At 38.4% G+C, this 16,134-nt stretch overlaps 1 protein-coding gene across 1 annotated transcript in view; it reads left to right on the top strand.

Moving 5' to 3' along the window:
• The first annotated feature begins 6,897 nt into the window (after positions 1–6,897).
• bru1 (bruno 1) overlaps positions 6,898–16,134 on the top strand; it is a 301,441-nt gene continuing 292,204 nt past the window's right edge. The window contains exon 1 of the mRNA XM_066299120.1: positions 6,898–6,976. The gene's annotated coding sequence lies outside the window, so the exon portion shown is untranslated. The remainder of the gene's footprint in view (positions 6,977–16,134) is intronic.

The raw sequence follows: 16,134 nt of genomic DNA, 5'->3' as shown, positions 1-16,134 counted from the left end.
TTTGATCGATTTTGTCTTTCGGTTGGGTCATTGAGGACTCGTGAAATTCGTTAGAGCATACTGAACTTAGAACTTTGCATGGTCAAACCCTAATACAGAGGAGTGCTCCCGCGTACCTCCAGACTTATAACTAAAGTCACAAATAACCTGGCCGGTCCTTGGGGCCGCAAACTTACCTGAATTAACCTCTTTTACGGCCCTAGGAGACGGAAATCTTCCAAAAATATCCGGTGGGAGGTTTTTGTTAGCTCGATGGTATCAACCGGGTAGCGTGGGAATTGAGTCTTCATCCACCTACCCACTAAAATCACCCTTTTTCTTCTCCTTGCCACGCTAGTCCTCTTTCGGCATTCCGTCGGGGCAGTCCGGCAACAAATGCTGCATGTGTTCTTTCTAGCACGGTCTCGCTCAACCTTCGCCCTCATAATCTTACCCGCAATACACTCAAATACCTTTCTTTTCTCTTCATCTTTAACCCTTTTTTTAAGCTCTCAACTGTTTCTCTTTGCTCACAATCAGCCCTCTGCCAATCGCATTTCGGTGTAGGTTCAGACCTTTGACCCTGGTCTCCGTGCGTACGTCCTCCCAGTTCGTACGATCTCACAAAGTGTGCTCCGGAGTGTTCATGGCCCCGACCTCGCAGAGCCAGCGGCAGTCGTTTTATTCCAGGCTAATTCTGCGCAGGTACTTCCCGAACACGCCGTGTTCAGAGATACCTGCGCGAACGTCTACTCTGCCCTCGTCCACTCACACTCCACACATTGCCTTGTGCTCGGGACGAATACATTGGGCCACCCCTGATATCTCGCCCACTGTCGCTTCCACTTACTGATCCACCACTCTCTCGCCTCATTCTTGCCTTCCTTGTCTCTCTTCTGAATTATCCTTCTTTGTTCCACTCGCAGTCTTATCGGCGGTATCTTGCATCGCCACTGGCACCGCCTTACCCAGGACTGTCTGGTAGGCATAGGCCATTTTGATCGCGAACAGTCTATTCGCCCGCTTCAGGATGGCTCTGTATCTTTTGCTGTCCAGTTCCTCGTACCGTACCGACGTCGCGTACAGCAAGGCCGGCGACGCTGCCAGTACCAGCACCCGTTTCCTTTCATACCTCATACCTAAATTAATCGAAACTAATTTCAACTAACGTGAACTAATCAAATATCTCCACTGATATTTCAGGTCTTTCCAATTTTTCAGTTTTTCCCATTAATATTTCAGAAGACTCTATTGATATTTCAGATTCTGCTTCAAATTAGAGAACCGATTTTGGAGTGGAGGGGTTTGAGAAGATCGGAGGAAAGCAAATAGAGATGGTAAAGAGCATACAAGATGGCGTTTAGGAAAAGGTCCCCAGAGGAAAGACAATCGGGTGCTCTATCAGGAACAAGAATAGAATTTGGACGACGAGGGGGAAATACGGAAAGGCGATTTGAAGTAGATTTAACTGCACAGGAAGCAAGACAGCTCAGGACAAAGCTCAAGAACAGCAGACGAAAGACGACTTTGCCGTATTTTCCGAGAGTCATATTCCCACGTACTTCCGGATCATTCATATTTTCGACACAAATCGTTTGATACATACAAATCGCCTGTACGTAAGCTATTTCCACAATAAAAATGGAAAGATGTCCATTTCCGACCAATAGCAATTGGCAAAAAATATTTATTGCATGAAATATGAAATATCGGTATACCATGCGATGTTCTGAATATGTGAGGTTCGATTGGAAGGACCAAGTGTTCACTCATACATCGCAAAAGTCTAAGAATATTTTTACAAAATCATAAAATAGATAAGAGGTAAATTTCAATGGTAGTTCATAATGTAATATATTGGTGCAAATCCTCACTCTGTATACATATTTCAATTGATTGAAAAAATCTAAAAGGAAATAAACAATTTTCTTACGGATATGGAAAAGTTAGAATTTTATATTCTGCTATGTTATCAGGTTAATTCAATTTCATTCCTTCGATACCAACTGGTATTTCGCAGCTGCTTTGAAAATATTGTGTTTACCAGAGAACGAGAAGATTTAACTATGGATGAGATGAATCGAGCGGTAAGTCTTCTTCAAGCTGGTTTGAGACAGCTGAAACTCCGACCAAAGAATCCTTTGGACGTGAAGGCATTTTAACTGCAGATAAATTTCTATTTTTCACAGCTAGAAGGCAACCTACAATTACGGATCTTGAATCAGTTACAGATATAGGCGGAGGTGCTGTGAGAAATCGTCTACATGAGGCTAATCTTCATAGTCGAAGGTTGCTAAGAAATCCAGATAATCGCGCTGCGAGATTAGAATTGTTTTAAGATTATCGAAATTGGAACGGAATCGATTCGGTTACAGTATTACTCGCTGACGAATTTCGATTTGGATTTCGCCCAGATTCTCATCGAATAAGAGTATGCAGACGGTCTGGAAATGTTGAACAGTTTCAACATATCCAGAAAGCCTATTCATATGGAGGTGGTACAATAATCACGTAGATCGGAAAAATGATTGACGGCAGAACCCATCTCGTTTTTCCAAATCGATTCCTAACAGTCCGGCAGTACGTCGACACCATTGTTGACTTTACAGTGTGGCCATTTGCTGGCGCTGTTATCCAAAACTTTCTCCTCATGCACGATAACGTTCTGTGGCGGTGCCAGCTGTCAACTGTCAGACTATGACAGTTTGACGTGCACCAGAGCAACAGAGTCGATTCAAACAGCCGGCGGGAAAACGGTCTCCAGAACTTCCGGCGGGACGTTCCAGAAGGTTCGGCCGGGAGAGGTATAAAAGGCAGGGTTGCGCAACAACGCACCCTCTTACATCTGCGACACTTCTTTGCCTCTACTCGGGGAACAAAAGCATTGTATACAACTATATATAAGTTTATTGTGTAGTTCGTAATATATGTCCATAAAGTCAATAAATACTCTAAACTCTGTAAATAACCTCAAGTCGAGTAGTGAAAGCCCCACGCGCATTAGACCCCGACAGTTTATTCACATGTCGTGGTATTGTGACAGACTGATTGACCAACGAAGGAATCGTCGCATTATCATGGCCAGCAAAATTTCCAGATCTGAATGCAATTGAGTAGGTCTGGGTCGTGCTTCGAAGAGGAGCTTTGCCAGATAGGGCCAACATTCACGGTGCCCTTCGTTTTCGAGAGCTGCTGTCAGAAGAATGACGAAGGATAGCACAAGCAGAAATCAACAATATCATTTTGAGTCTCGACGACAGAATTAAGGCTGCAACAAATGACCGTGGACGTCGCACTTTAAGATAAAGGACATTTTTAATTATACAGGGTGATTCTTAATCTATACGCATAAACTTGGGAAATTATAGCTGAGGACAAGTAATGATTTTTAGTGAAGAGAAATGTAATAACACATTTTAAGTCTCGGAGATGCCAATGTATTTCAAATAAAAATAAAAGAACCTGAATTTCGTCAAATTGAAAATGCATTTGATTTATCATAGTATCTATTGGAAGTTATTTCTGTAATTTTCAATAGACAGTTGAGTTGAAACGTAATAAATTCATCAGGATTGTGGAATTTTTTTGTTTATACAAACTATGAAGTAAACAACACAGGACGATATGTTTGGTATTTCCAGCAGTATTTATTTTCAATTGTGGTGGTATTCGAGTTAATCTACACAGTGATTAAAATAAAAGTGTGAAGCATAATTTCTCAAACGAAGAACTTATAGACATGACACTAGCTTGGGGAGAATTGCATCAAAAGTCATTGGCTGCAGCAGATTTTTATGCTCAAAGGTGCCCCCAAAGATACCATTCGAGAAGACGTGAAGCCTTTTTACGTATAGTTCAGCGGGGTAGACAAACTAGCGATTTGTGGTCAAGGCCTTGGCAACATGGGGGAGCCATTAGGCCTCAAGAAACTGTAAATCTCGAGGAGGTGATTTTGAATGTCGACGAGAAGTTTGGCAACGGCATTAGGACAATTACAGCCTAATTAGGCATATCACAATCCTCAGTTTGGCGCACGTTAAAGTACTACTTATTCTGTCCATTTTATGTGCAGTGAGTACCGGCCTTACTTCCATGGCATGTTCCGTTTCGAGTGAACTTTTGTCAGTCCTTGTTACATCGGCATCAGTTAAACCCAAACTTTACCATGTACGTTTTAGTTTTGGTTTTCACGGTATTCACAATTCCCACAACACGCATTATTGAGTATTGAATAATCCACATGTTACTCGGCGAACACACTTTCAACAACGATTTTCAGTAAATGTGTGGGCTGGTTTTGCGAACGGAGTACTTATTGGACCTTTCATGCTAGCATATTATTTAACTAGTGCTTCTTATTTACAATTTTCGCACAATAATTTACCGGAACACCCTGACGAAGTGTATTTCAACGTTAGACAACATATGTGATTTCTTGCCGATGGTGCTCCATCACATTTTACGCGACAAATGCGAAAGCATTTGGATCATGTGTTTCCCGAAAGATCGATAGGCCGAGGTGGTTCAATTGGGTGGCCTCCTCGATCGCCAGACCTGAAGCCACTTGACTTTTATTTTTGGGTCATATAAGAACCATGGTGTATGTTATGGACGTTACCACGGTACAAGAGTTGCCCAGTCGCGTACATGCTGGTACTGAGGCAATTCGCCTAACACTCTGGTTTGGGCCAAGCGTGTGGGGGCTCATGGCTTCAGCGAGCTTAATGTATTGAAAATTACGGCAATAAGTTCGAATAATTATTGTGTCAAATTAAATGTATTTCTATTTTATGAAATTCAGGTTATTTTATTTTTATTTGAAATAAATTAGTTTCTTCGAAATTAAAAATGTTTTGCTACATTTTTTTCCACTAATGATCATCATACTTGTCCTCGGCTCTAACTTCCCAAGTGCACGGGTTTAGGTTAAGAATCACCCTGTATTTACAACTTATGAATAAATAAATATAATTTTATCAACAAAAGCTCAGTTTTGTTGTATGTCAAACACTTTCTGCATCTATAAATGCATAACTTTATTTTCTAATTAATTGTAGAAGATCTTCAATCCATTTATAAAAATAACTTTAAGATTTTTCCGATGTATTTAAATTGAGGTTGAGGACTGAATTTGTGTGGCGCGGCTTGGGCCTCACACAAATTTAGTTTTTTTATTTTATTTAGTTATTTCATAAAATTTAATCGTTTGATCCTTGCTGTGGTCCAAATGAGGCGTCCACAAAATGGGAGTCCAAATTATGTTAGACTGGATGTCAAGTGCGGACCACTCTAAGTTCGTAGTGTCAGAGACACTGTTTCATGTAAAATTGATCAACAATCATCGCTATTTTAACTAAGATTCGTTGATTTTGTGGTACCACAATTTCGAGAAATTACGAGAGCGCCTTTATGGTATATTCGAGGCTAAAGGCGTATTTAAATGCCTGAGTTTAAGATGCTACTGACTCCTTTAAAGAGCGATTCACGCTCTAAACTTAAACTAAGCACAAGAGAAAAACATAATCAGAAATTTTCCCAAGTTAACAAAATTAAAAAAAGGACGTGAAATTATGGTCTTGACTAGATCTGAACACAAACAGTCATGAATTTAAGAAACGGCTGATGTTATCTGCGTTTACTTGAAGGATGGTTGATTAAGGCTCTAAGCTGACCCTGACCATGTGCTAATTAATTATACATGAAAACCAATTGGCCATCGACGGATTTGTCGATTACTCATGTCTTAACAGAATATGCTACGTATTGTGTTTAAATTTACATAGCTAAATCTCTATGGTTTCTACTGCGAACTCTCGAGTGTTATGAGGATCGGTAAGATCATGAATTCAATCGTTTCTAAATTGACTGTTTGAAATTAATCTATCTGCCTTGGATTTTTTTTTGCAAACGATTCTCTGTATATTTAGCCCGTGCTAAAGGAGAAATGCGAAACTCTCTTGCAGTTGATTTTGCCCACGTTTCATTCCTGGATCTCAGCGCGTACTTGCCTAAAGTGATATAGGGTTAACTCAGGCTAGTTCCAACTTATTTCCCTCGCACTGCAAACAACAAAAAAATCCGATTACAGAGTGTAATGGGAAAAATAAAAATTTGCTTTCCATGGAGGCTGTCTCTGAAGACTGCAGTTAGTAGCGCTAGGCCAACGGCACGATATAATTCCAATCGAAAATGGAAACAAGGAAGCAATTTCCATGATTGAAAAGAAATTAAAAGTCTGATCCCACGTTTCCGAAACCTAATTACTTCTTTTACAGAGATTGAAAAAAAGCCTTTAGAATTTTATTCCCCGCTTAAAATATTTCCCGACTTAATAATCCTGCAGATCGATAGGTCATAACACAGTTCTTATCTGTAGCTCGGTATATTATGCCGCTTGACGATAAAATAATATCGAACACTTTTAATAATCATATCGGAGTGAGAGTAAATTCCCCCAGTAATCTCTGTTTCACCAATTTTTGACCTTTTTTTTTCTGTTTGCGTGCGTCGTTAATTTTCTAGTTCGAAAATGGACCCTTTTGGGTATTGATACTATTCATTCAAACTTTTGTGTTAAATTAGGCATTTTGCACTTTTTCCTTGCGACGCCAAACATCTCCATTTTATACACAACGTGTTCCAAATTTCAAAATATTACAGAAAGACAAATTCGGCAAATAATTAATTCAACTTTGACAAATACGATTCTGCGCGAGAGTTATTTTTTCCATTAACCGTTGGCATTACTAAAGTAACGGTCTATTCAAGTCAGCTTGGCGCACGTCCACAGAAAATATGTTGAAAATCTTCATATGCAATAAGTCACAACAAAAGATAAGGATAACACTCCTAGCAATTGAAATTTGAACAATCTTTAATGCTCAATGTGTAGTCATTTGGTGTTTGTGTCTGTGTTTGTCCGCTTTATGTTGTTTTTGTAACGCATTGTGTATTGTTGTACTCCAGTGCTTTTTGTACTTTGTCTTGTGTTTGCCAGGTAATACTTTTGAATTTTTGAGTGACTTAAATTGTACGCACGTCTATGTACCAGGATAACAATCTACTCTATGTAGATATCCGGAACATAAAAGAAAATCTCCATTACTATTCAAAAGCAATTCCATTATGCAGAGAATGAAATTTACATCGGCCCAATTGTGATCTCAGATTTAGTTCTATAGCAGACGTCACAAGTAATGGTTGTTTCTGCTGCATATTTATTTCGGCTTTACGTTGTGTTAAAATCCGATCACAGAATTTTAAGTTGAAGCTTCCTTGCTGGGGGGTGTGATTGTGTCACATCAAGTGGTGGTAGGCAAATAGATACATGGTCGTTCCGTGGGGGGCGAACGCCCCTTTCGTTTGGGTTAACTCATACTTATTTCAAATCTGACAATAGAGATTTGCTTAAGCTTTCAGGAATGCGAGTTGACAAAAAGTTATTTCGTGTGTGAAATCAAGGTTAATACCTCCTCACAAATGCGAGAATGGTCCCAGAGGTACCCGACCTATTACTTACAGAAACAAAATTGGAAAATGGTACATTATTTCTCATCATAGTCTCCTTTGGGATTGGAATGCTTTTTCTAGCGATGTTCTGCGGCTTGTATGCACTAATTTTAGTAAGAAGCTTCGAATGTTTCAAAATATTCATCAATATGGAACTCCACGTCTTCACTATTAGCAAGCCTTTTTCGACCGAGTCATCTTTTCAAGTTTTTAAATAGGAAATAATCTGAGGGGACTAAATCTGGAGAATGGGTGAGCGAGGAAAAGTTTCGAAACTAAGCTGATTAATTTTGATTATCGCGATAACGGACGTGTGGAGTGGTGCGTTATCTTGATGAAACAAGACATTATTTTTTCGCCAAATACGGTTGTTTTTTCCTCGTTTCTTCGATCGAACTCTGCTATAAATTTTTATAATATTTTCTGTTCATTGCTTTGCTTTTAGCAAAACGGTCAATAAAACTTATTCGACATGCATCCCAAAAAATTGTCACCATCACCTTTCCTGCAGATGAAACGGTTTTGGCCTTCTTTCAAACCGATTATTCTCTTTGTTTCCAAGTCAAAACTGCTGTTTCGTCTCAGGTGACAAATGATGGACCGATGTTTCATCCATGGTTATGAATTGACACAAAAACTCGCTTTTATTGCTGCGAAACTTTGTCAAACATTCCCTTGGAACATCCTCACGGCGCTTTTTTTTTCAATGGTAAGTATTTGCGGTACTCATCTTGCACAAACCTTCCTCATATTCCATTGTTTAGTCAACTTGCGATGTACAGTACATTTTCAAATGCCTATCATGTCCGCTAACTCACTCAATTTCAACCGACGGTTTTTCAATACAGATTTATGGATTTTCACCGCAATATCTGGAGTGGTCAGGTCTGGAGTGTCATTGGGCCGCGGAGTTCGTCTGGCAGCTCGTACGACCGCGCTTAAATTCTCCCACCCAATATTTTACACTTGTTGACGAAGAACCAATTTCTTCCACAGTAGACTCTAGCTTCGCTTTGATGTTAGATGGAATCCATGACCTTTCAAATAAAAGTATTGAATCACGATTTGATGGCCGATTTTTTCCACGTTCGCGAATCTCTAAAAGCGCTTACAAAAAAACAGTCCCAGAACAAACACATATGAACGTAGCATTCTCAAGTTTGAACAAACTTTCTAAGGCTGGGTCTTTGCAGTATATGCAAATTTTTAAGAAAAAAGTCGCTATCTATATGTCAGATCGGATAGTTTCGGGACTACCAGGTATACCGGCATGAAGTGAGCGTCAGGATATAAATGTCGCGATATAGGGCATTTGTTGTAAACAAACCTTTTTTTTTGTTTGCTTGGTTGGTATGCAAACTGACAAACATATTTAGTACAAATCAAGTCCTTGAACAAATAACAATATATTATTTCATTGTGCCAAAAATGTCGAATTTTATTGTTCACAAAATGATGATTTGCGAAAAGCTTTAATTTTTCGCTTTCAATTGAAGAAAAGTGCTGCAGAGTCGCATCGAATGCTTGTCGAGGCATATGGTGATTGTGCTTTATCAGAAACAACATGCAGAAGATGGTTTCGACGATTCAGAAATAACAATTTTGATGTGCAAAATGAAGAACGTGGCAGACCACCAAAAAAGTTTGAAGACGCCGAACTGCAATCAATATTGGATGAAGATGACACTTTAAGTCAAAAGCAAATGGCAGAAATGTTAAATGTTGCACAACGAACAATTTCTGATCGTTTAAAAGCTATGGGAAAGATCCAAAAGTGTGGAAAATGGGTGCCGCATGAATTGAATTAAAATAATGGAGAACCGAAAAAACACCTATGAAATTTTGGTTCAAAGGTACGAAAGAAAATCAGTTTTGCATCGAATTGTTACTTGAGATGAAAAATAGATTTATTTTCGAAATCCTAAACGGAAAAGATCATGGATTGATTCGGGACAACCATCAACATCAACTGCAAAACCTGATCGATTCGGCAAGAAGGCAATGCTGCGTGTTTGGTGGGATCAGAAAAGTGTTGTTGCACCACGAGCTTTTAAAACCTGGTGAAACCGTTAATACTGTTCGCTACCGACAACAATTGATTAATTTAAACAATGCATTGATCTAAAAACGATCATAATGGGCCAGAAGACACGGGAAGGTAATTTAGCTCTATGACAACGCACCTGCACACAAAGCAACGCCTGTTCAGGATACCATGAAAACACTTGGCTGGGAGTTGCTACCCCATCCGCCATATTTACCAGACTTGGCTCCTTCGGACTATTATTTGTTTTCATCGATGGGACACGCATTGGCTGAGCAGCATTTTGATTCCTACGAAGAAGTAGAAAATTGGGTGTCTAATTGGTTTGATGCCTAAGAGGCACATTTCTATTGGCGTGGTATCCATAAATTGCCAGAAAGGTGGTCAAAATGTGTAGAAAGAAATGGTAAAATATTTTGAATAATTTTTTTTTCTTTCCTTGTTAAAATTGGTGTTTTATTTTCACAAAATAGTACTCATTTCATACCGGTAGACCTAGTATCTTCATGATTCGGTTGAGTGAAAGGTTTTCGGGATTTTTCCATAAGGATACCGAGTCTACAACGAATAAGTCGCCTTAATTTCACATCACCTCTCATGTTGTGTGAAATCGAGGTAAATCCTTCCTCATGCATTATTTTTGCGACACCAAAATAATTGATTCGAGTGAAGAGGATTGGATATTTTTCCATAAGGATATTGTGTTTAAATCGAATAAATCACCGTAATTCCATACCACCTTTTATGTTATGTGAAATTGAGATAATCTCTCCTAACAAATAATTCGCTCGAATGAAAACGATCCTGTCTACCATTAAAATTAGTACCCTCCTTTTCATTGTTTATATTCGACTTCTACCTAATTTGCATGTGAGAATTTTAACCGTATTAATTTTAACTAAACTAAAATAAATTTTTAGATACATATATGCAGTTTCTCATTTATAACTAGCACTCACTACATATGTGTAACAACATAGGTTGTTGGTATTTTACATGTCACATTAAAATAAACATGCAGCGCAAATGATAATAATTACTTTCCCGGATACCAGTATAACAAAATCTGACCATGCAATCTGGATCGTGTAAACTGAATTGATTTTATTTGGAATTGTTAAAGCGACATCTGCATTTGCGCTACCCCAATTTGCTTTTAAACAAAATATTGAAATTTAACAGATGTGACGGATTTTGCATTCTTATTATTAATAAAATAGTAACTCCTTTTAATCGCCTTCTAATAGATTTTAGCGAAACTAATAGATCTTAATTAGGATTTCCTGGAAAATATTCGAAACCTTTCGTGGCGCTGTCCAGATTTCAACACGGACCTTTGATATACATATATTTAAAGTCTAAAGCAATCAAATGCGATTAATAATTAGCATTTAATCTGAGTATTTTCGGCAGCTGGCGCAATAACCGAACATCCGAGAATTGACGTGTCGAAGCGATGATATATCATAAAATATTCAGTTTGAAATTTCACATGGGTCATCGTTGCTATGTCGACAGTTTGCACAAATCGTATTATTAAAATGTCGGTTCACTTCAGACATACATAGTGCTTAAAAAAAATTGGTCAAGCTGCAACTCGGTGATTCACGAACGGATTCTTATGAATTAAAAATGAAATAAAATGACATTTGTCAGGCTAATAAGTAACGCGAAAATCGATTTTTCCTTAACTCAAATTCTGTTGTTGTAGGCCTCATCTTCAGAATTTTAAGTAGAACCCCAAATTTTTTAATATTTATTTATACAAAGCATTTTTCTAAATCTAATGATGTGTGCCACGTTAACGTTAAAATTAGTTTGAACTGAAAAAAATCGAAAAATTAAACAATATGAATTTTGTGTCGTCTGTATCTTAAATTTGGACATTATGAACTATGTAATCATCTGTATTATCATGGGGCTCTCTGCCTTATCTTGCGGTCATCTGTATTTTATTGCATTTCATCTTATTTTTTATTATTTTATGACCTAATCTACTTAATCAAAAATCTGCTAGAAAACCGACAACTTCAGGTACGAATTGACACTGCCCTCTTCTTCCCCTTCACCCCGGAACAGGGGCTACCACAGGGTTCGCCGCTCTCACCACTGCTCTACAATGTATACTGCCACGACATATACAACTATGATCTACAGGACAAGGAATATATAGACAAAACATCATACATTTTGCAATACGCGGACGACACAGCGCTGATTGCACACGACAAAACTACTAAGAAAGCCGTGGAAAAGCTTCAGACGTTAACGAACAGAACCATGACATGGTTTTACAAATGGAGGCTAACGCTAAACGACACGAAAAATCAACTTCTACTTTCAAATCACCACATCAAAGACAGCTCACCAACAATAATGACAGGCGGACACACGACTAAACCAAGGAACGTCGTGAAGTATTTGGGAATAACAATAGACAATAAACTAAAATTTACGAAACACGTACGAAATATTCGACTAGAAATCATAAAAGGGCAAAACACTTCCGAACACTGACATACAAAGACAAAGGGATTAGTATGGAAAACGCCATAAAAATATACAAAACCATATGCAGACCACTATTGGCCTACGGGCACGTACTGAGGGCAAATGCAACAGAAAAAACAAGCAAACACATACAGACTACAGAACAGATTGCACTAAGACTAATCACAAAACTAAGACACCCCGAAAACCCGTTACACAACCCACCTAACCAACTACTGTATGAACGCACAAACATGATAAGAATAACAGAAAGACTACTACAACTACAGAACAGATGGAAAAAGAACACCAACAACTCAACTATACTGAGCCCACTTTGCTTAACGAGACAGACAAGACAATCCCGCCTTCTTTTCCCTTGGAGCACCCTTTGGGAGCACTTCCAGATGTAATGTGATAGTATTTAGTCATCAAAAGATTACCATTGTATCACAGGCAGCAAGACCTAACAGGTCGATAGCCTATTTCTGAGGAAATAAAGATTGTTTATATATATATTATTTTATGCAAAGACGCCTGGTGCTATGGACAACTAGCGCCTACGTGAAACCCAGCAAGAAGAGACAAGATAAAATCGTCCTTAATCGATGGAACCACATCGTTTTTCCCTATAATTTTCAGTGAACAGTCATCGTTGAGCGATATGCAGGAGTTCCTTCCTTGGAAATTGGAGATACCACCTGCGATTATTGTACGAGAGCGCTTACACGCGAGCATTACTTGTAATACTTGTCGGTTCGAAGTACCGATGTTGTACTTGTGTTTACGAGAGTCCAGAACGGATTAGATACTTACTTAGTGTTTTGCTTCGGAATACAACTACCCGTTTATAACCTGAAGCGAAGGTTCAAAAAACAAAGGTCTTGTAATTCGGTTAACATATACACTTTATGTTGATAACTGGATATTGCTCAGAACCGCACTGGCTTGTAAAACTGAAGAATATAACAAAAAAAATGGAGTGAGGTTATTTGCGTGTGGTCGAAAAAAGAATTTGGAAAAAAAACTGACTGGAAAATTCTTGAGACTTTTTGGTTTCGACGGTGGTAGCGACCAAGTTCGTAATTTTTAGCCTCCCTTCGCCTACGTACTCGCCGATCAGAACTGTCGTAGACCGATTCCCACGGTCCGGTGTGTCTGTTTTATACAAAATGATGGAAATACAAAACCTTAAAGGGTTTTTGCAATCATCATCTAGAATTGATGATTTTCGTGAGGCCTGGCCAATGTAACAAAGATTTCTCACGCCCTGGGGTCATGTGCAAAATCTGCCTACAGTTCCTTCGCGGTGGCGTCCATACAGCCCTCAAGTCTCATAAACTAGATAAAAGTTGACAACCCACGCATATAACATAGAACAGGTGGGAATTGGCCAAGTCCACCAATATGAGGGCTTATGAGCAATTACCGTTAGTCCTGAATTTAGCAAGGTAAACACGTGGGATCTCCCGAAAGTCGTGGAATGAGGACAACCCTTTAAACATTAACGCGGTTTATTAACTGACTTGTAGCACACAAATATTATTAAAACTTAGTTGAAGAAGTACAGGATTGGATGATCGCGATTCCGATGAAGAGTATGAGCTATGATTGAGGATTGGCGATGTATCGATTCGCCTACAACTGATGAGAGTGACAGTAGTGACAATAATGATGCTTCCCAGCTTCTCCCAGCCCTTAAGTGCTGGAAACTGATGGTCAGCAGACATAGGCGTAGCCTTAGTCGGAGCACATTTCAGCCGAAGAATGCCCATTTCGCCAACTGCCAATGGGCAGATTATCCCGCGACCCGAATATTGCCTTCATCCCGAACGGGACGTGATGGCACCCCCAATTACGACCACCGCCAAAGGTAATGGTGAGGAATTCCGGTATCCAAGAATCACCTCCGATGCACATGTATGACTTGAGTGCCTCGCAATTTAGCTCTTAGCAAAAGCACGAAGAACGAGGAATTTGAACCATAAACCATTTCTAGTGAATCTAACGGATCGCGACATCTGGGAGGCAACAAATGTAAGATGTGCAGGGGCGCGACTTGGGGTTTTAACTCGATCGGTGAAGACATTAAGACATGGTTCACCAAGGCTTTAACAGTTATGCTGCAAATGTGGTGATTGTAAATTAGTTTTTTAATGTAATGATAGTAGTTATTACTGTTGTTATTGGCAACAATTACCAAGTGGTAATTTCTACAAATACGTTGTTAAATGCGGAAGAAAGGTCTTAGGTGCAACATTCAAGTCAATGTATTAGTACTGAAAGGAATAAAATTTTTCTTTGTTTTCAATTCAACATTGTGGTACCATTAACTTGTTATACATCAGATTCAGAAAAATATTTTTACAGAACTAATTTACAATAATCGCTTTTGCAGCAAAACTGTCCACAGAGAATTATGAGAAAGAATGATGTGGTTCCCATAGTTAAGGCAGCTTTGTGCGATCTCTTCTCGCTGGATATCACAGAGGCATCACTTGCCCACAGCGCTAGCCGTCTTTGTATAAGATAACACAATAAGATGAGATGTAATGAAATGCAGATGACCACAGGATAACGTAGATAGCCCCATTACGATGCAGACGGTTACATAACCCATAATGTCCAAATTTAGGGTACAAATGGCTAGGTAATTCATATTATTCAAATTTTGCTATTTTCTTCAGTTGAAAATTGTTTTAACGTTAACTTATCACACGTAATTAAATTCGGAAAGACATTTTCTATCAAAAAATGTAAAAAAATGTGGAGTCCTATTTGAAATTTTGAAGTCGACACCTGAAGCAGAAAAAGTTGACTTGAAAAAGTCAACTTTTATGTTGCTTATTACCCTGAAAAATACGATTTTAGTTGGTTCTTAGTTCATCAAAATCCGTTCATAAATAACTGACTTATATTTTTGTCATTTTTTTTAAACACCCTGTATATTGATCAAGCATTCCTAAAAACTTAAAAACTCAATAATGACGTAAAATTTGCATGTGAAACATTTCAAATTTGATTACTAAAACTGTCCAGAAAACAGAATTTCGTACTAAATTTCCCCATGAAACTCCCGAGTTGTAAATTTATAACCGAATTTTGGGCCGATACACGTCCAAAATAAGAAAGATTCCCATATCAAACTCCCAAAAAGACAAATCATATTTCAGTAAAAGGGCAGCAATTTGATTGAAAGTCAGGTATAACAAGGGATTTGAGGCTGAATACCAATGTAAGGATATTTTTCTTTTTTTCTGGTTGGAAAAAGAGCTTTTAAAGACATTTGTCTGGCCGATGCCGGTGATCGATTGCACTTAAACTGAAGAGAAGCAGCTAAGCAATTGATTGATTACGCCTGGTGTGTATGTTATTTTATTTATTTTTTAGTTGAGAAATTGGAATGATGAAGTAGGCACTCAGATATTAAATTTCTGGGTAAATACAGCTACCTAGAGAATAGCGAGATTGTTGCAAATAATAAATTTTCTTATGCACCTAATTTCCGTTGAGTTTTACGGTAGTTTGTAAGTGTTTCCAATCAAGAATGTTTTCGTTTTTATTACCGACTATGTAAATATGTTCAACAGACCGAACTAGTAAAATTCATTCAATCAAACTTATCACTCTGATAGGTTTCGCTCTGAAAATATCGATCAGTGGCTTCTCAATTTATCGGTTTGCCCATTTTGCTGGAAAGCTATGTCGTTCAATGTGTAATCATCATTAGTTTCCATGTTTCCATTGTATATACACAGCTTATTTTATATTAATGAAAAGCTTCCATTTCAAAAAGGTTACTTGCTCCCTTATTCCCTGGGGCGTTAGTTACACAGTGGCGTACAACCGTGTTCATCCATTTGATATTTTTAATATTTAAGTCAGGTGGACTGAAATTATAAATTCAATAACTCGTTTATTTCACTGTCTCAAATTTTTCCTCAGGTATATCTGCGCATTTAACACATTTTTTTTCCACGTACAAGAAGAAGTCGCTTAATGCTCAATTTAACACTTCGTCGCTCGTATAAACCCTCATTTAAAATTCAGATTGTTTTTCGTTTGTGAGGTTCGATCGCCGGAGGTTTAAAAGTCCTTTTAATAATCTCCTC

Source organism: Euwallacea fornicatus, chromosome 32 (genome assembly GCF_040115645.1).
Source record: "Euwallacea fornicatus isolate EFF26 chromosome 32, ASM4011564v1, whole genome shotgun sequence".
Taxonomy (NCBI): Eukaryota; Metazoa; Arthropoda; class Insecta; order Coleoptera; family Curculionidae; genus Euwallacea; species Euwallacea fornicatus.
This window is presented reverse-complemented; position numbering and strand designations above follow the sequence as displayed.